This window comes from Theropithecus gelada, chromosome 5 (genome assembly GCF_003255815.1).
Source record: "Theropithecus gelada isolate Dixy chromosome 5, Tgel_1.0, whole genome shotgun sequence".
Lineage (NCBI taxonomy): Eukaryota > Metazoa > Chordata > Mammalia > Primates > Cercopithecidae > Theropithecus > Theropithecus gelada.
In genome coordinates, this window is record NC_037672.1 from 78,170,811 (window position 1) to 78,191,659 (window position 20,849).

Here is a 20,849-nt window from a genome sequence, read left to right on the forward strand (position 1 = left end):
TGTGTATTTTTTCTGGGCATATTTGATTCAGTCATAATGTTAGTACATTTCTTTATTCTCTTATTATAAGAATAAATACTGTATTTGTAAGATCAGTAGAAAAATAATCAGTGAAATATTTATAATGGCTTTGACATTGCAGAAAGTAATCTGCAGTTGGCTGAGTTATCTTGCTAATCTTCATCACTCCTGCTTGCCTTTATTGTGTGTTGATTTGTTGTTGTTTGTTGTGTTTTGTCCATTTCTTTGTTTTTGTTTTGTTTTTGTATAGGAAACTTTAAAAAACTGTGGTATTTTATATGGAAAAAAGGCTGACAGACACACACACAAACACAGAGAAACACTTAAAGAAAAAATATTGTAAATCACAGGCCAATGTAATCATACAAGTGCCAAATAATATGTATTTACGTAACACCCAAAGTTCCATGTTTACCTTCACTAATCAGAATCCTTTATCTGTGAAGCAACCATATCTTTAGCTTTGTGATTATCATTTTTTCTTTATGGCCATTGCTCTTATACAGCTCTATAAAAAAATAGAGCATTTTTTTTATTATATAAATCAATGTATTATCTCAGTGTTTCTTTGTGTGTTGTATCTTTGCTTACTATTGAGTTTTCATGTTTCACCCTTTTTGCTGCCATATCTATAGTTGATTTAAATTATTGTGTGGTTTGCATATTAATATGCCACAATTATTTGTCCATCCTCTTTGGCTGATAGATACTTGGATTGCATATAGTCTTTTAAAAACAATGAAAACTGCTACTATGAGCATTTTTGTACATGTCAGATGTGAACAGGTATAAACATTTCTGTAGAGTGCTTAAGCAGAAGTAAAATTGTTGAGTCGGAATGACACATCTATTCTTTTTTTTTCTTTTTTTTTACTCTCAGGGGAAAGCGCAAATGCAGTCCCCCACTACCACAAATTATGCAGCTGAGTTTCCCACATTTGGGGAAATCCCAGGGGTCAGCACATCCTGAGTGCAATGGATAAGCCTCGCCCTGGGAAAACCACCTTCGTGATCATGGTATCTCCCCTAAGTATTACGCATCTATTCTTATTTCCTAATTAATGCCTATAAGTTTTCCATTTTATTTTTTCAGTTCCAACTATCAATATATGAGAGTTTCTGGCCTCAGTATACTTCCCAGCTTATGTCAGACATAAATTGTAATAGCATGTCATGATTTAACTTGTGTTTCCTTGATATATATGTCAAAACTGATAAACTGAATTTATCTAAAAATTAGTACCTTAAAATATAATATAGACAAGTCATTTAATGAGTGAGAATATGGTCAGAAGAGCAAAATATGTCTGTTCTAGGTCTGCGCTAGAACAAGGTTTATCATAGGAAATTAGAGATAATAAAACTCTCGGTAAATCAAGGGGAGCTTAAATCACAGAAAGATGTCAGAAATTGGTGATTCACAGGAGATCACCTGGAAGTCACAGTGAATTTCAGCAATCTTATCAGAAGCTGCCACCACAGAGATTTTTCAGCAGCTTCTTGGAAGCTTCAGTAAATCTCAGCAATTGAATTGTGTGTTGTTGCCAATTTTAGCAGACTGCTGTGCCAGTGCTGTTGATTGAAAACACCAAAAATCCAGAAATCTTGACTCTGCTCAAATTCAGCCATAATTTCATTCACAGAATAAGGTTTCTTCTTCACTTTGTTTTCTTTCAATGTCATTGAGAGATCTTGGAATAGTTCTTAATGCAAACCATGTGGAGAAATGTATTCGGAGCGAGTTTCCAGTTTCCCACCTATAATACATGCAACTGTATAGCAGTGATGCTATGCAATTTTCTGGTCAATGCAGAGTTCTTATATGTTCTTTCACCTGTGCTTAAACCGCTGAGCAACAATAACAATAAAATAGCCAATGCTTTCATTGAAGACAGTAAACGTATATCTTGTACAATAGGAAACATACCCATGCATTCTTATAAAAGACAGAATATATGTCTCATAAATTATTGCATTCATTTCTAACTGATTATGAATACTTTTCATTTGGAGGAACATAATGATTGTTATATTGATATTAAGGAAAATAAATTTGAACAGCTGATCAAGATGGTAACTGCCAATATACAATATACATTTCTCCTTTTGTGATTAAGTAATTTATATTTTCAGAGATAATTTTCGACACCATTAATATTCTAATTCCCAAGAAACGTCATTCAATAATTTTAGCACACATTGATAATCCTCACATGAACCATTTATTGTAGGGAAGGTTTCAAGCAGTGATTTTGCAATTACATTATTATTGTCTTACTAATTACCTAGTGTTATCCTGTAAAGAAGGATTGTTATTACTTCTCTTTTCACTTTTCTAATTTCACTAAAGAATATTTTAAAAATTCATTGTTTTATAGTCAATTATGATCACCCTTTTTTTGATTACAGGTCAAATTTGACCACTGAAATCCCATTTATTCATAATAGTTTTATCACTTTGAAATGACGCTAGTAGTCCCAAGATACTTCTAAAATCAGTATTTCCCACCTGGTACTTCGCCTCTATCAGAACTTGAAAAGAAATTATTTTTCTTCAAAGAAGACTTTCATCCCATTAGTGGGCATGAACAAGGGTAATTTAAATATACGTTCTGATTACTCAGTGAGCAGTTTGTAATTAGAATGAGATTAGCTATATATGCTCTTCCTATTAAGTAACATAATCACATGCACACATACATAACGCATTATACTATTATTTGTGCTTCAAATTTAATACTACAATTTTTCCTGGCCTGTTTTATTCAATCATTATATCTCTTACCATGAGAATCATACTCTTAAAATATCAATATATTTGTTCATATGTATGTTCATAAAAGATTTTACAAAACAACTTTAAATTGCATTATCAATATTACTGGTAACAAAAAATATGAGTAGCATTTAATATTTTTTATTATTTTGATGTATTGTATAGGTGAGGTATTTTGTGTTTTTTGTGTTCAATTTAACAGATTTTTTTCTACTTGCTTTAATTATATTGTTTTTATATATAAACTTTTACTTATTCAAAATATAAAATATTGAAAAACATATTTCCAGAGAATTTTACTCCCCTCCATATTTTCTCCAAGCTAGTTCATTGCTGCCTCTATTCCTGTTGCAATTTACTTTTGCAAATATAAGTATGTGTATACATGTAAGTCTGCTCTTACACACACACCCATATATTAAAAAGAAAATGTTCTTATTTGTGTAATTTTATTAAGATAATGATAAGAAAACCATCTTATAAAGATATCACAACCAATATTGTGATATTATTAATATTCCTTGAAGTGGAATAAATTAGTCGATAATAAATGTGATATATGTATATATGAGTGCGTGTATATAAAAATTATATAAATGCATACATGTTTATTAGATCCTGCCAAAGCCCTTTTCCATAGGGATATCATTTGATTCTCCTATTATAAATATAAGAATGGAACTGTTTTCTCAAAGCTTGTTAACAGAGTCATTGGTCTATTTCTCAAATATTTTTCAATTTTTTTTATTTAAATGCTCAACATTAATCTTTCATAAGATATATTCGTATTTACTTACAATATTGATTCACTGGATAATAGGAGGACATTTCAGAGTTGTTTTAGATGGAATCTACACATTAGAAAGCATCTGAACTTTGAGATTCTAGAAATTCTAATCATAAAATAAAGGAAGATTGGTAATTTAAAGGTTTGTGTACCTTCATTCTAGGCCAACATTTTGAAATGCACTTTAAATAAAAGAACCACAATTTTTAATTAGAAATTTCCTAGGAATCTGGAAAGCTAAAGGTCTTCCATACCTGAATGATTCTAACCAGTTCTGGATAATCAATCTAATATTGCATCCAAGGACATTCAATTGCATTATGATTCATGAAGAAGCTACAAAAAGAAATCGCTTTCACTGAATTTAACTTATATAAATAGTAAAGCATTGCAGGTCAGGATGTAAAATGTCATGTCAATGTAATATCTATGATTTAATCTTCTGTACAAAAGAAAATGCCACTGAGTTTCCATCTAACATTTATTTTGAAAAAGAAAATATTTGGTACATTCGGAGGGTTGGTCTGTTCAATATATTTTAAAAGCTGTTGCATAAATGCTTTTTATTAAGGTGAAGTATATAATAAACATGTTTTATTTAGAAAAATAACATAATATTAAGAAGTATTTATCTATAAGTTAGGTTAACCTCCATACCCGCACAATTTCAAGTAGAGTGAGTGTGTGTGTGCGTATGTGTGTGTGTGTATTAAAAGTTTTCAGATGCAGTGATCTTGCTTATATCATCAACAGACATCCCATGGTTCTTTATAAATGTGATAGAAGTCTAATATCAAATTCAGGAAAGAAATGCATATGTACAAGCTCAGACTTTTTAAGAAATAATATCCAATATTTGTAAAGTTAAGTATATTAAATTATTATAATCCTTTTTGTTATATTTGCTTTTTCCAATGGATAGTCTCATAATGGCTAAACTTTTAAAATATGCGAGAAAGTACTATTTGGTTTGGACTAGGAAAATTAAGTGGAATAACAAGGATTACACAAAAATATTTTTAACAAAAAAACTGTAACATGGTTACAGAATAAAATGATTAAAGCAAACTCAATATAATGTTTTGTTAAGAATTTAGGCAAATATCATTTCACCTAACAGCGAAAAATGTTTTATATTATCTGTAAAATGTAAATATGATTTCTCAGTTGTGTAAGTACAGTTTATTTGTGTCTGTTAGTTTTCTAGGTGATGTTTAGGACAAGCACTGTAGGCTTTGCTTTCCTCTTCTGAATCTCAATAAATTCACTTTTATTTATCTGGAACTTATAGCTAGATCTTTGAAAGCCAAGCATTTGTAGTCAATAACAAATATCCTATAAAGATTACATGCAAGGAACTGGAAAATCTACAGTGAAAAAGCTTAAAAGTTTATGTCGAATACAGAAGTCTATCACACAAAACTTAAATAGACCCTGAAATCAGAATTGAGTAAAGAGACAGAAAATCTGCTTTGAATCAAAGAATAAAACTCACTAAGTTTTGCTTTAGCATGTGAATTACCTTTAAACAGTCTTGCCACACACACACGCATGCACACATATATAGACATACATACATTAGTTGTGTAATGTGCACATGTACATTATATACACATATTATATATTCATATTACTTTTATAAGAGACATAGTAATCATGTCTAATCAAGCATCAAATTTAAGAAACTACCTGTACACTCCATGTGCTTCTATCATCACAAAGTAAAACTGTCACTTATTGGCTAACTGCAAAGTTAAGTTGGTAAAATTGTCACTTTACCATCTAAGATTTAATACAGACATTGATTACTGGATAAAACAACTAGTGCTTCTTCTATGTTGTCCTTTAACCATTAGTCAATCCAGCTTTATTAGATGTGGAGTAAATCTTCATGCTGTCAGTGTTCAAATATGAGAAGCAGAATGGCAATCCAAGCAGCAAAAAAATAGGTAGTCTGAAATATTACCTAGAAAACTAGATATGACATAAGTAAGAGTCAGTAAAGGGAACAGAAATCAGTATTGTATTGCATTATTAAATGGAGTGAAAGCCACAGTGAGACAGTTACCAAAATGAGGGAAAATTGGTGTAATTATTTCCACAAAGTTTGTGGGGAAATTGACTTTCCACAATGGCACAGATAGTTATCAGTAGAGTAAATCTAGTGTTGGGATATGTAAAGTAACTTATTTTAATTTTGTCTTGTTTTATTTCTCATTCAATATTTTGGACATTTAGGTTGTTAATATAATCACTTCTTTATATTAAATATGATGCAAGCTATCTATATGCATATTTATACCTATATAATACAGAGAGGTATGCACAAACACACATACGCAGTTATAAAATCACTATTGCATCTACAACCACATGGCATTTTCTTTCTTTCAGATTTATCATACCAGAATTTTTTGAATTGTTTAGCAGAAACATTATAATGGGCAGAAATTTTATAATGCAATTTTCATCTTAAAATCTCTATATGAGAATATACTGTGAGTGAGTGGTTGAAATGTATAGCTAGATCTTTGAAAGCCAAATATTTATTTGGAACTTGGAACTAGATCTTTGAAGACCAATTATTCATAGCCAATAGCAAATATCTTATTGAGATCATGTATGTGTGTGTACATGTTTTAAATACACATAGTACTAATAGAAGTGTGGCAATGTAGAGAACTGCATAGGATGTTTATCCAGCCTATTTAAATTATGGAGGAAAATATATTAATACTATGCTTTTATAAGTTAAATATAAAGATGCATGTAAGATACATTTGTCAATGTTGATGGCATCTAACATCAAAATTCTTACTCTGTATTTCAAGATTTATTCTCCTTCATTCCTATAAATAACTCTCAACTCCTATGACCCACAGCATTCTGCCACCTTCCACTGTTAGGCAAAATTTCAGGATATAAGCAAGAATAAAAAGAAATAGTGAATTATTTACTCAAAAAGAGACTGAGAACTGTATTTTTTATACTTTTATGCCTCATAAAAGACCATGAGATCACTGCATTTAAAATCAAGGAATATTAGTTGAATGACTCCAATGCAAACTAGGTATATACCAAGTATCAATTTACAACAATTACTGATTTTTAACTCACTGTGAAAGGTATTGGAACATCGTTTAAAATCAGGCTAATGGTGCCAAGAGTAACTTTAACTTTGCGTTGACCATCTTTAAAATAGTCTGATTTTTTCTGTCCCAATATATACCATAAATATTGTCTAAAATTTTTGCTCTAAAAACACAATTACAATTAATTAGTATCTCTCATTCAATATTTGAATGAATAGAAAAAAATATATTAAATACAAAGTAAAGTTTTAAGGTAAAATTAATTCATATTTTGGCAATATGAACTCATCATGCTCTGCCTTCCAAAGTGTTTATAGTGTATCATTGGCTAATGTGTGCTTAGACTAGCACTTATTGATCCACCCACAGTTGGTAACACTCCACTCTCTGTTTATGGCTAATTGCCTCATCTACTGTCTTTAAAATGGCATGGTAAGTTAGAGTAACGGCCTCAAACACTATTATATCATTGGTTTAAACGACCCTAGACAGACAATTAATACAGTTCTCCACAGGTCAAAATCTACAGCTCATAATGAAGCATAGAAATCTATAACTCTACCCAAGGACACCTCTCAGGAGTTCAAATCTGTTCTCTCGGGCAGCTAAAAAGGTCTCATAATCTTTTATTGCACTACTTTTAATATCTGCACTGAAGCACAAAAGGCTTCTTGCTTCTATGCATTTGATTCTCATGCTGTCAAATCATATATGGCTTCACTGTAATTTATACTGTGGAACATACATCCATGTCATTTATATATACTAAAGTGAATGTATTAATGAATACTGTTTTAGTGCACTTCTTTATAAACATTTAAATATTTAAGGAAGTAGTAATATATTCAATTATAACATATAAAAATAAAGGATAATTTACTTAAAGAGAAGACATAAACAAAATATTGTCAAATTTAAATGTAGGAATTTCATCTTACAAAAATGTCTTCAGCTTAGCACTAAATATTCAGGATAAAATGTTAATAAAACACATTTACTTTTTATCACAATTCCTGATAATATGGTGAACAGGAGTTTTAAAGAATAAAATTTGATAGAAATGGTTATTCTTAAATTATTCACCATCATGCATTACAGAAATATTTCCACAACTTTTGTCTCATAATTTTCACTATGAGAGAAGAATTTTACCCTGACCCATTTATGTTGGATGTGTTTAATAGTCAGTTTATACAGTATAACAAATAACTATAATTTCTGTGTTTGGATGTACATAAGAATAGCTAAATTGCTTCTTGCAAGCAAATTATTCAGTGGCCACAGAGAAGACTTGAGGCAGAAAATGAGAGATATGTACTATACATTGTAACTGAGTTAAGGTGCTGTCAGTTTAAAAGTGTATCCAGCCAGTTGTCATAGAAAAACAAAAAACAAAAAACAAAAAACAGAGGATGTCAAGAGGTGTCTGAACCACTGAACCACCCCCTACAAACAAAAATAAGACTGCAATTTGCACTAAACACAATAAATCACACAGTTCTTTTGTAAGAAATGCTGTTCTCTTGTAAGAAAAACACTACCCTTGCAGGAAAGGTAAAAGTTCTGACTACATTCACCACTAGAGGAATTTGTCACAAGGTTATCACTTCTCCCATATTTATTTTAAATTCTCTTTTCTTGTGTCTAAGTGACTAGATTTTTCTCTCAAAACATTAGATCCTTGAGTCATTTTACTCTTGTAAGGTCAGAGTTCATAAAATTGGCCTTTCATAATTACTACTGGACATGAAAGCACCAAGAGACATCTTATGAAATCCCTTGTCTTTCACTTATGTGTTCCTTTTTCTATTTAGTAACAGCAAACCAGTCTCCTATTCTTTATGAAGATCAGTGTCCCCTACTACTATGGTAAATCCTTTCTTAGTCTGATTCACTAGCATAAGACGATACTGAAGATCAGGGTTAGTCAAAACCTCAGATCAAATAAAATATTTACTATTCCACTTGATAGGCATACTACTGCCTCCTCCTGTCTTGAGATTCAGGGCTTCGAGCCTTGAACACAAGGTTGATGGGATAGGGAAACACAGTCTTCACCAATGAGCTGCTGACAAGTGCTGATGAAAAGGTGTAATGTTATTTTTTGGCCTTGGTTTGCAGACTCACTTATTCCACTTATTCGTCACCACAAATCAGCAATTGGTTCTCTGCATTTCCCACTCCTTGATTGACAAAGCCTCAGTCTCACATTACCTTGTCCCTCAGTTAGCAATTTACTTGAGATTGTATTAGGCAAACCTCTAATGTTTCCAATCTCATATCACTTGTATGTATCTTCCACTGTAAGGCAGATTTGTGGTTTTGTGTTGATGAAGGATCCCCTTTCAATAAATAAGACTAAGTTTACGTAGCCTGGAATAGACTCTTTGTGACAATATTATTCATTATGGTTACTTCTAATTACTTCATAGGCACTGGAAATTTAGACTGAAATCACACCCAGGAGCTGTTGTAGAGCTTTTCTATATTCTGCTCTCCCCTCAGAACTGGCCATATTCTAGGTCATCTGATTAACAGAGGAATGCCAAGCTTACGAGAGTGGTGTATTCCATCTTCAGAATGCAAAACAGTCTATTGAATACTGTGTCTAATTTTAATTTGGAGAGTTGGAAACTGCAACAACTCCTTCTTAATTTTAGAGACTATGTCTACCATGCTCTCAGTCAATGGGCTACTAAACAGTTTATCTGTAGAGCATAACCAAAATCTTTGTGGGGTTCATTTCACATTTTCAGCATGCACATGGCTTACTAGGGTAAGCAGGGCACCTGCTACTTCCTCCTCATGTGGTTCATTTAGCATAATGTGATTAATAAAAGTGTACCATAATGATGTCCATGAAATATCAAAAATATCAAGATCCTTTAGACCTATAATTTAACCAAAAAAAGTGCAATCCAAAGCTTTGGGAAAATAGAGTAAATATGCATTGCTGTATTTCATACATAAAATATTTTGATTGTCTTTAATGACAGATATGGAGAAAAATGCATTTCCATGATGTATAGCCACATAATAAATCCCATAATCTCTTTTGATTAGGTCCATGACGATACTACACCTTACATAATGGATGACATTGGAAATGATTAATTTCATAGTAGTTATCCATTATCCCCCGAGACCCATCTGCTTATTTTGAAAACCACAATGGTGAATATCATGGAGAGCACCATCACATAATCTTTTTTATGCTAGTGCTAATCTCTGCAAGTACATTTGGGTACAATATTAATATTATATTCTATCTTAGTGTGTGTGTGCGTTGGGGTGGGAATGTTATATGTGGTTCTTCCTACCATATACCATTTAGTGATAGCAGCTAAATATCATTTCTAATTATGCATTATAAGACAATGAAGTAAACCGAGAGTGGGTCCACAGACCATTGTAACCACTTTAGATGGACATGGGCCATAATTCCATATATCTCTTGAACTCCATAAATTCATATCTAGATGGAACATCATTATGGTATTTTGTGGGTCCCCTGGTGCCATTTTGACCTCAAAACTTACCTAATACTAGTAGCCTTGAAAGGTAAAGTTATTCATTTGCTTCTACTCTTTTGGTTAATAGCAATAGGTCCTTTAGGAAAGTATTGGAAAAATCCCTGTCTTAGATATTTACTATAGCATTTTGGGGGTTTACTCAAAGAACATATTTTCTTTATTTGACTTAGATTTAAAAACTAGTTAGGGATTGTGATAGTAGCAGTTGGTGCCTGTCTCAGTTTTTCAATTCTCTCTCAGCTCTCAGTTTTTCAATTCTCCATAAAGGAGTAGAGAACTAGTAGAAGTATCTTGCATCTAGGAAGACCATGGTCTTTTAGCATTACTACCGATCCCTGTAGGTCAAGGCACCCAAGGTGCCACTCCAGCCTTGTTGCTTATTAAGGTTATTACACTCTTCTTATTTTGTCAGTTAATTGGAACCCTAAGGTTTCCCAAATTTCTGAATCCTTATTAATTCCAATGAAATTAGGGAGAATATGTCCAAGATGACATCTCTTACTGTTAACTTTGGTTTACAAAAGTAACCACCACTGAGCTTTTCAAACTTGCTGGTGCTCCCCACCTGTGCATTCTTTTCATACAAATAATGTTTATTCTTATTTATTACTTTTCTTTTGTTGAAGGGTGTCTTCTGGATCCTCTTGAGGAACATATTTAGGTGGTAAATTTTGTGATCTCCCTTAGAAGTGTGATCCAGAGCTACCTGATCCGTACCCCATCGACTATAACAATTCTTATTTCCAAACTTCATGTAGCTATGGCTGGAGCATTTCAAAAGAGGCCAGAGCATCTTTCTCAAGATGTTATATATAAAATATGGGTAAACACTCTCATTTCAGTAAACTATCCCCTACCAAGTTCTATAGTTTTCTCTCCCTGGATTAACCCATTCAAAATCCACTCCAACATAATGTGAGGCATATACTGGCTTTGCCTGGAAACTTTGCAGGGCTTTCACTTGAAGGGTAGCTGATTTCTTCTTCCTCTATTGAGGGTAAAGAAGTTGTTTCTGCTTTTTTAAAAGGCTAAAGAAAATTTGTATCTTCAAGATTCTCAGGCTCTTCCACTTAATTATCACTGGAGATTCTAAAGTCCTCAGTTTTCCGCCTTTCCCTATCCAGGAGTTTGTTAAGGAGAGCGCCTGAGATTACATATTCTGTCCTATTTGTATCTTTTTGATACCTTTAGGATTACATCATGGCTTGATTTCCAGGAGAGCCTTCCGCTTACAGTAGGTTAGGTCTTTTTAAATACTCCCACTGAAGTATTTTTGCTTTGACAATATGCTTTGACTTTGTACTGGCTAATTTGACATGATTTTTTTAAATCACTGACTGCAGAGTGACTCTGTCCCTGTGTGCAACTGGAGTTTAATTGTCCTGAGGCCACTATCGTTTTGTGTTGATGAAGGATCCCCTTCTGGAGGGAGTTTTAGAATTGTCTGAGGCGTGAAAGAAGGGTGCAATAATTCACAAGCTTCTATTTCCCATTGGAATGTCAACTCCCTTACATTTCCAGATTAGCCCCTTTCTCACTAATCTGTGCACAACTGGTTGTCTCAGCATTTTCACTAAAAATATGGTCCCAGGGTATATAAGGCAAAGTAATGTGTATATATAGCATTATCTATACCAAGTATTAAACTTTAGCTATTATTTAAAATATTCATATTATTATAATAATGATACTTAAATACAAAATAACAAATGAACAACATGATATTTCCTAGCCATGAGGAGAGGCATAAAAAATCAACAAAGAAGATGAATATTGAGGTTTATCTTTTTATTCTGAAATATTGAGGCTTATCTTCTTAATTTGGCAATCAAATCACTCGTTGTGATGATATACTATGGAAAAAAACTCACATTCAACTAATTTTTTCCCAACAATTTGTTCTTAAGTATCTTCTTTACCTAGTACAACATACCTCAAAGGCTGTTTATATTTTGCAACTATCCTATTGAAACTTACATGATAATTGTTATTTGTCAGTCACTTCTCTCCTAAACTTTTTCCTGTAATAGTGCTGAAACAATGGTTTTTTTAAACTTTCCATTCTTTTCCTTCTCAGTGTTCACAGATGTAATATTTGACTAGGAAAGGAAAGAGGTTTAATTGACCTCTTTCCATTATAAATAAAGTTCAGCATGGCTAGGTAGGCCTCAGGAAACTTACAATCATGGTGGAAGGGGCAGAAAATACATCCTTCTTCCCATAGAGACAGCAAGGAGAAGTGCTGAGCAAAGGGGGAAAAGCCCCCTATAAAACTGTCAGATCTCATTAGAACTCACCGACTATCACAAGAATAGCAGCATGGGGGTAACTGCCCCCATGATTAAATTACTTCCTGCCGGATCCCTCCCATGACACATGGGGACTGTGGGAACTACAATTCAAGATGGGACTTGTGTGGAGACACAGTCAAACCATACACTTGGCAAGTTTTGTTTGCAGTAAGTCCTACTGTATGTTACTTTACCAAATATTCCCTACACTTTATTTTTCCTCATGGAAATGGATTACATATTCACAGTCTATTTCAGGAAAATAGACTATCTTAACTTAAATATACCCTTGAATTACATGTCTGTATTTTTCTTTGACTGAACTTGCTAACTTTTCAAACACTTAGTTATCCATAAATTTTTAAATTGATAGGTGATATTGAAGCATGCTACACTTGCACATTGCAATTCAGACCAAGTCCATCGATAGATATACTTTATTTTAATAGTTAATTAAGCATGAACCAATTTGAACAAATTATACACAAATTTGTCCACGTAATTCTATACTGGTACTACAAAAAAAATGAGAAGAGGGAAAATATATTATTTAATGTGGGCCTAATATATGTAGGCATTTCTATTTATATGAAACCCTTTATCTAATTCACACATTAATCACTTGATATTACAAGTGCTGTTCTTATATTCATGAAGACAATATGGTGTTAACAATCTAAATAGCTTTCCCAGGAGCATACATTTAATGGTTGGCAAATCTGCAATTGAAAACTTAAAATTACATTTTCTTAAGTTCAAAAACTGCTTTTTTCCCGAGACAGTAATGTACATAGACACTAAACTGACCATCTATTGATACATGCCAAGCTATAACACCTTCCACTGGAGCAAATATGTACATTTCATAATATTCAATTAAATTTACAATTAGTAAAACTAGTACTCATCACATTTAACATCTACATGCTATGAAAGGTTTTTTTGCTGTTGCTAGTATTCCTCTAGAAGTATTTGAGACTAACACAAAATTACAGAGATACTTTAAAAAGTGAAATCTCTGTAAGTAATTTTCAGGGAAGGGGAGGATAAAATGTGCTTAGAGAGAGACAGGCACACAAACACTTAAACCTGTAAGCACACATATCTGCAGAATATTTCTGATATGTGTGGTAGAATAACATTTTGTGATGAAAATTAAAGATTTCATTTATTCTCTCCACTTTTTCATGTGCTACTGTCATTTCATCTAAATCTTTTGTGTCACAGCAAAAACATGAGAAAACGTTTTGCATTTGGAAGCCAAATCTTTAAGCTTATGTCTCAATGATTTTCAGGTGGAAAGCGCTAAGCCCTGAAGTACTCAAGACCATAAATTTGAAAGCCTGGATGAAAAAAGAATGTTATTTTTCTGCCTTAGAGAATAATAAGTATTCACTAGTTTGGAAGGAAGAGGAAAAGTGATTCTTGAGAAAAGTTTATACATTTTTCTTATGGTGAAGCTGATGACATACCTCCTGATGCATTTAGGGACTAGAGGGTAACAAAGGCCTTGCAGCTGAGGACAGCGCACAGCAACCCTGAGCAAGGATTGGTTGTTCCCTCCATTTACAGTGACATGATCATGATGGAAATCCCAATACAAAAGTGGAAAAATAAAATGGCTATGCTTTGACTGGTTAAAATTAGATTAGCTGCTAGTGATGTCTAACTCCAAATAATAGTAGCTTCATCAAGATGAAAGATTACTCCTCTCTCATCTAAACAGCAGCCAAAATGAATTTGCCCAGGGCTTTGTGAGTCTCTGATGCATGGTGTCAGAATTTTAGGCTCCCTTTGTCTTGTTGTTCTACTATACAAAGCCATGGGCCTGGAGTCTTCAGACACTCTAAAGTAGCAAATCAAGGTCTTGTAATTATGTATGCTTTAGAATTATAGAGAAGTATAAAAGCCAGGAGAAGTGGGTGTTTTCTATAAAAATGAAAGCCTTCTCAATTTCTAGTCACACCACTTTTTCTTACATCCATTTGGCGGAATTAAATCACCTGACTATAAAAGAGGCACACACACAAATCTCATCTGCTCTGTATAGCCATGTTTCAAGGTTACATTATTATACAAGTATGACAGGGATATTGTGACACAGCTTGTGGTTTCTGCCACCAGAAAGAATTCTCAGGGATGTAATTGTTCATCACCCAGAGAATTAGTGATTTAATTTTTAAAAAAATTATGTTGTTACAAAAAAGTCGTATTTCATGCATAAAAAAATTTATAACCAGATATTTGTATCCACAACACATTTCTGGATTAACATTAGAAAATTACATTATTAAAATAATTTGGTGTCACATCTCCATCAAGAACAGATGAGGAACTATACTTTTTAAGTTTCATTTATCACTATTTATTTCTCATGACCATCTGGATATTCCTTTGAGACAATTCATTTTAAACATCCTATAATTACATTTTAATTGGCAATTTCTTAGAATAATTAGGAAAAAAAATTACCTTAATAAAACCCATATGTTTTTAACATGAGCACAGTTCAGACGTTTAGAGGGTAACAAACAATTTTTTAAGAATAAGAGGTTTTTGTGGCAATAAAATTGTGTCTTTTTGATAGTGGCAAATGGTTTAGGTATAAAAGATTTGGATATTAAAGTGGATTTTCTAAATGTTAAGCACAATTTAAATTTGCATCCAATCACCATCTACTTTTGAGGTGAAATGTATAAATGTGTGTACATTACAGCTAACAGTTAATACATTAAAATAGACAGATTAAATTAATTTATAAATGCTTAGGAAGTCATGATATAGCCAAATTAAACGTATACAAATATAGATTGCAAAATAAGCATACTAGCACCTCTTTCTAAACAAAATGTTCTCTCATCTATTATTTATTTTTTGGTTCCAGTTAATCACATTAGCTCCCACTTGCCTATCATAATAGATACATTTTGTTTAGAACTTGCCATGATAATTTTTCAAGAGGCTTAAATGCTAATTTAGTCTAGGCAGTTAACTATCCCATATTTAAAGGTAAGACAGAAACAGGGATGAATATTTTGATCAGTCTGGTAATAATTCAATCACAATGTGCCCCAAATTGCAAAAATCCCAGAAAACTATTTTCTTAGAACAATTATTAATATTACTCAACTTAACTCTTTTAAAGATGAATGCCAGAGCATGAAGTTGAAACCAACCAGCCAGCATTAGTTTGTGACACCTCTATTTTTCAATTTACTTTGCTTACTCATGAAAACTATAACAGAGTATCTGAGTGTTATTGTAGACAGCCTTTTAAAAAAATTCAAAGTAGTATAATGCGATATGTAATTCAAATGTACTCTGTCTTTTGAAATTTGTAAGAATTTGTTTTATACTACTTCCCTATGGCCTGGAAGTTGCACCCCACTATCAATTGTTCTGGAAATCATATGAGAATTACACACCATGACTTGTGATTTTCCACATCCTCTTTATCTAGTGATATCTGCTCCTCTTTAATGGTTTAGTTTCTCAGGTACCTTTTAGTCCTGCACATCACACCACATATTGTAATTATGTTGACTCAGGTAAACAGTAAATATATATATATTTTTTCAATGGTATACACATACACACATACATCCTGAGCACACACAAATAAAAACATATCAAAAGTATTTCCTTTAGTCACAAATCGCTGAAGATTTTGGAAGATGGTAGTGTTTCTAAACGACAAAAATGTTACAAAAGAATTAAATATGTCATCTTAATTAATAAAATGTCCTTTTATAATTGACAGTCTGCCAATTCCCTAGTTTCTTTATAGTTTTTACTTTGAAGACCTAGGTTCTTAAAAAGAGTAAACAAAACAAAAACCTTGAAAGACACACACAAGAATTCAACTTCATTATGTGAGTCAATTTAGTTCACTGAAACCCTTGCCGTGAAACTCAGTTGTAGACTTCCCTTGCCTTTCCAAAAAGACAATATATTTAGCAAATTAATTGCAAAATAATTTTGAACCTACTTTTATTAAAAATTATTGTACCATCAGGAAGCACTGGTGGTTCACTGGTAGAATTCTTACCTCCCAAAAATATTGTACCATTTGCAAGAATATCAGTACAGGATAGAATACAGAATAAAAGTATATTCTACCACTATGTCATTTTCCAATTGAAACATAAGAAGAAGCTGTATTCTTTTTTATTTTATTTTTTAATTTTTAAATTTTTAATTAATTAATTAATTTATTATTATTATTATACTTTAAGTTCTAGGGTACATGTGCATAACGTGCAGGATTGTCACATATGTATACTTTTGCCATGTTGGTGTGCTGCACCCATCAACATGTCAGTACCCATCAACTCGTACTTTACATCAGGTGTAACTCCTAATGCAATCCCTCCCCCCTCCCCACTCCCCATAATAGGCCCCGCTGTGTGATGTTCCCATTCCCGAGTCCAAGTGATCTTATTGTTCAATTCCTACCTATGAGTGAGAACATGCGGTGTTTGGTTTTCTCTTCTTGCGATAGTTTGCTGAGAATGATGGTTTCTAGCTGCATCTATGTCCCTACAAAGGACACAAACTCATCCTTTTTTATGGCTGCATAGTATTCCATGGTGTATATGTGCCACATTTTCTTAATCCAGTCTATCACTGATGGATATTCGAGTTCATTCCAAGTCTTTGCTATTGTGAATAGTGCCGCAATGAACATACGTGTACATGTGTCTTTATAGCAGCATGATTTATAATCCTTTGGGTATATACCCAGTAATGGGATGGCTGGGTCATATGGCACTTCTAGTTCTAGATCCTTGAGGAATCACCATACTGTTTTCCATAATGGTTGAACTAGTTTACAATCCCAACAACAGTATAAAAGTGTTCCTATTTCTCCACATCCTCTCCAGCACCTGTTGTTTCCTGACTTTTCAATGATTGCCATTCTAACTGGTGTGAGATGGTATCTCATTGTGGTTTTGATTTGCATTTCTCTGATGGCCAGTGATGATGAGCATTTTTTCATGTGTGTGTTGGCTGTATGCATGTCTTCTTTTGAGAAATGTCTGTTCATATTCTTTGCCCACTTTATGATGGAGTTGTTTGTTTTTTTCTTGTAAACTTGTTTGAGTTCTTTGTAGGTTCTGGATATTAGCCCTTTGTCAGATGAGTAGATTGCAAAAATTTTCTCCCATTCTGTAGGTTGCCTGTTCACTCTGATGGTAGTTTCTTTTGCTGTGCAGAAGCTCTTTAGTTTAATTAGATCCCATTTGTCAATTTTGGCTTTTGGTGCCGTTGCTTTTGGTGTTTTAGACATGAAGTCCTTGCCCATGCCTATGGCCTGAATGGTATTACCTAGGTTTTCTTCTAGGGTTTTTATGGTATTAGGTCTAACATTTAAGTTTCTAATCCATCTTGAATTAGTCTTCGTATAAGGAGTAAGGAAAAGATCCAGTTTCAGCTTTCTACTTATGGCTACCCAATTTTCCCGGCACCATTTATTAAATAGGGAATCCTATCCTCATTTCTTGTTTTTCTCAGGTTTGTCAAAGATCAGATGGCTGTAGATGTGTGGTATTTTTTCTGAGGACTCTGTTCTGTTCCATTGGTCTATATCTCTGTTTTAGTACCAGTACCATGCTGCTTTGGTTACTGTAGTCTTGTAGTATAGTTTGAAGTCAGGTAACGTGATGCCTCCAGCTTTGCTCTTTTGACTTAGGATTGTCTTGCAATGCAGGCTCTTTCTTTGGTTCCATATGAACTTTAAAGCAGCTTTTTCCAATTCTGTGAAGAAACTCATTGGTAGCTTGATGGGGATGCCATTGAATCTATAAATAACCTTGGGCAGTATGGCCATTTTCATGATATTGATTTTTCCTATCCATGAGCATGGTATGTTCTTCCATTTGTTTGTGTCCTCTTTTATTTCACTGAGCAGTGGTTTGTAGTTCTCCTTGAAGAGATCCTTTACATCCCTTGTAAATTGGATTCCTAGGTATTTTATTCTCTTTGAAGCAATTGTGAATGGAAGTTCATTCATGATTTGGCTCTCTGTTTGTTACTGGTGTATAAGAATGCTGGTGATTTTTGCACATTAATTTTGTATCCTGAGGCTTTGCTGAAGTTGCTTATCAGCTTAAGGAGATTTTGGGCTGAGATGATGTGGTTTTCTAAATATACAATCATGTCATTTGCAAACAGGGACAATTTGACTTCTTCTTTTCCTAACTGAATACCCTTGATTTCTTTCTCTTGCCTGATTGCCCTGTCCAGAACTTCCCACACTATCTTGAATAGTAGTAGTGAGAGAGGGCATCCCTGTCTTGTTCCAGTTTTCAAAGGGAATTTTTCCAGTTTTTGCCCATTCAGTATGATATTGACTATGGGTTTGTCATAAATAGCTCTTATTATTTTGAGATACGTTCCATCGATACTGAATTTATTGAGAGTGTTTAGCATGAAAGGCTGGTGAATTTTGTCAAAGGCCTTTTCTGCATCTACTGAGATAATCATGTGGTTTTTGTCTTTGGTTCTGTTTATATGCTGGATTACGTTTATTGATTTGTGTATGTTGAACCAGCCTTGCATCCCAGGGATGAAGCCCACTTGCTCATGGTTGGTAAGTTTTTGATGTGCTGCTGGATTCGGTTTGCCAGTATTTTATTGCAGATTTTTGCATCAATGTTCATCAGGGATATTGGACTGAGATTCTCTTTTTTAATTGTGTCTCTGCCCAGCTTTGGTATCAGGAAGATGCTGGCCTCATAAAATGCGTTAGGGAGGATTCCCTCTTTTTCTATTGATTGGAACAGTTTCAGAAGGAATGGTACCAGCTCCTCCTTGTACCTCTGGTAGAATTCAGCTGTGAATCCATCTGGTCCTGGAATTTTTTTTGGTTGGTAGGCTATTAATTATTGCCTCAATTTCAGAGCCTGCTATTGGTCTATTCAGGGATTCAACTTCTTCCTGGTTTAGTCTTGGGAGAGTGTAAGTGTCCAGGAAATTATCCATTTCTTCTAGATTTTCTAGTTTATTTGCAAAGAGGTGTTTATAGTATTCTCTGATGGTAGTTTGTATTTCTGTGGGGTCGGTGTGATATCCCCTTTATCATTTTTTATTGCATCTATTTGATTCTTCTGTCTTTTCTTCTTTATTAGTCTTGCTAGCGATCTGTCAATTTTGTTGATCTTTTCAGAAAACCAACTCCTGGACTCATTGATTTATTTGGAGGGTTGTTTGTGTCTCTATTTCCTTCAGTTCTTCTCTGATATTAGTTATTTCTTGCCTTCTGCTAGCTTTTGAATGTGTTTGCTCTTGCTTCTCTAGTTCTTTGAATTGCGATGTTAGAGTGTCAATTTTAGATCTTTCTAGCTTTTTTGTGGGCATTTAGTGCTATACATTTCCCTCTACACACTGCTTTAAAAGTGTCCCAGAGATTCTGGTATGTTGTATCTTTGTTCTCATTGGTTTCAAAGAACATCTTTATTTCTGCCTTCATTTCATTATGTACCCAGTAGTCATTCAGGAGCAGGTTGTTCAGTTTCCATGTAGTTGAGCAGTTTTGATTGAGTTTCTTAGTCCTGAGTTCTAGTTTGATTGCACTGTGGTCTGAGAGACAGTTTGTTATAATTTCTGTTCTTATACATTTGCTGAGGAGTACTTTACTTCCAATTATGTGGTCAATTTTGGAATAAGTGTGATGTGGTGCTGAGAAGAATGTATATTCTGTTGTTTTAGGGTGGAGAGTTCTGTAGATGTCTATTAGGTCCGCTTGGTGCAGAGATGAGTTCAATTCCTGGATATCCTTGTTAACTTTCTGTCTCATTGATCTGTCTAATGTTGACAGTGGGGTGTTGAAGTTTCCCATTATTATTGTATGGGAGTCTACGTCTCCTTGTAAGTCTCTAAGGACTTGCTTTATGAATCTGGGTGCTCCCATATTGGGTGCATATATATTTAGGATAGTTAGCTCTTCCTGTTGAATTGATCCCTTTACCATTATATAATGGCCTTCTTTGTCTCTTTTGATCTTTGATGGTTTAAAGTCTGTTTTATCAGTGACTAGGATTGAAACCCCTGCTTTTTGTTTGTTCTCCCTTTGCTTGGTAGATCTTCCTCCATCCCTTTATTTTTAGCCTAAGTGTGTCTCTGCATGTGAGATGGGTCTCCTGAATACTGCAAACTGATGGGTCTTGACTCTTTATCCAGTTTGACAGTCTGTGTCTTTTAATTGGACCATGTAGTCCATTTACATTTAAGGTTAATATTGTTATGTGTGAACTTGATTCTGTCATTGTGATACTAACTTGTTATTTTGTTAAGTTTCTTCCTAGCCTCGATGGTCTTTACATTTTGGCATGTTTTTGCAATGGTTGG

The 20,849-nt window shown here is 33.6% G+C and overlaps 1 non-coding gene across 1 annotated transcript; it reads right to left on the reverse strand.

The window, feature by feature from the left end:
* Positions 1-898: 898 nt before the first annotated feature.
* Positions 899-1,055, reverse strand: LOC112625580. The gene has a single exon (XR_003119665.1). It is a non-coding gene; the product is annotated as a U1 spliceosomal RNA (small nuclear RNA).
* Between the last annotated feature and the right edge of the window lie 19,794 nt (positions 1,056-20,849).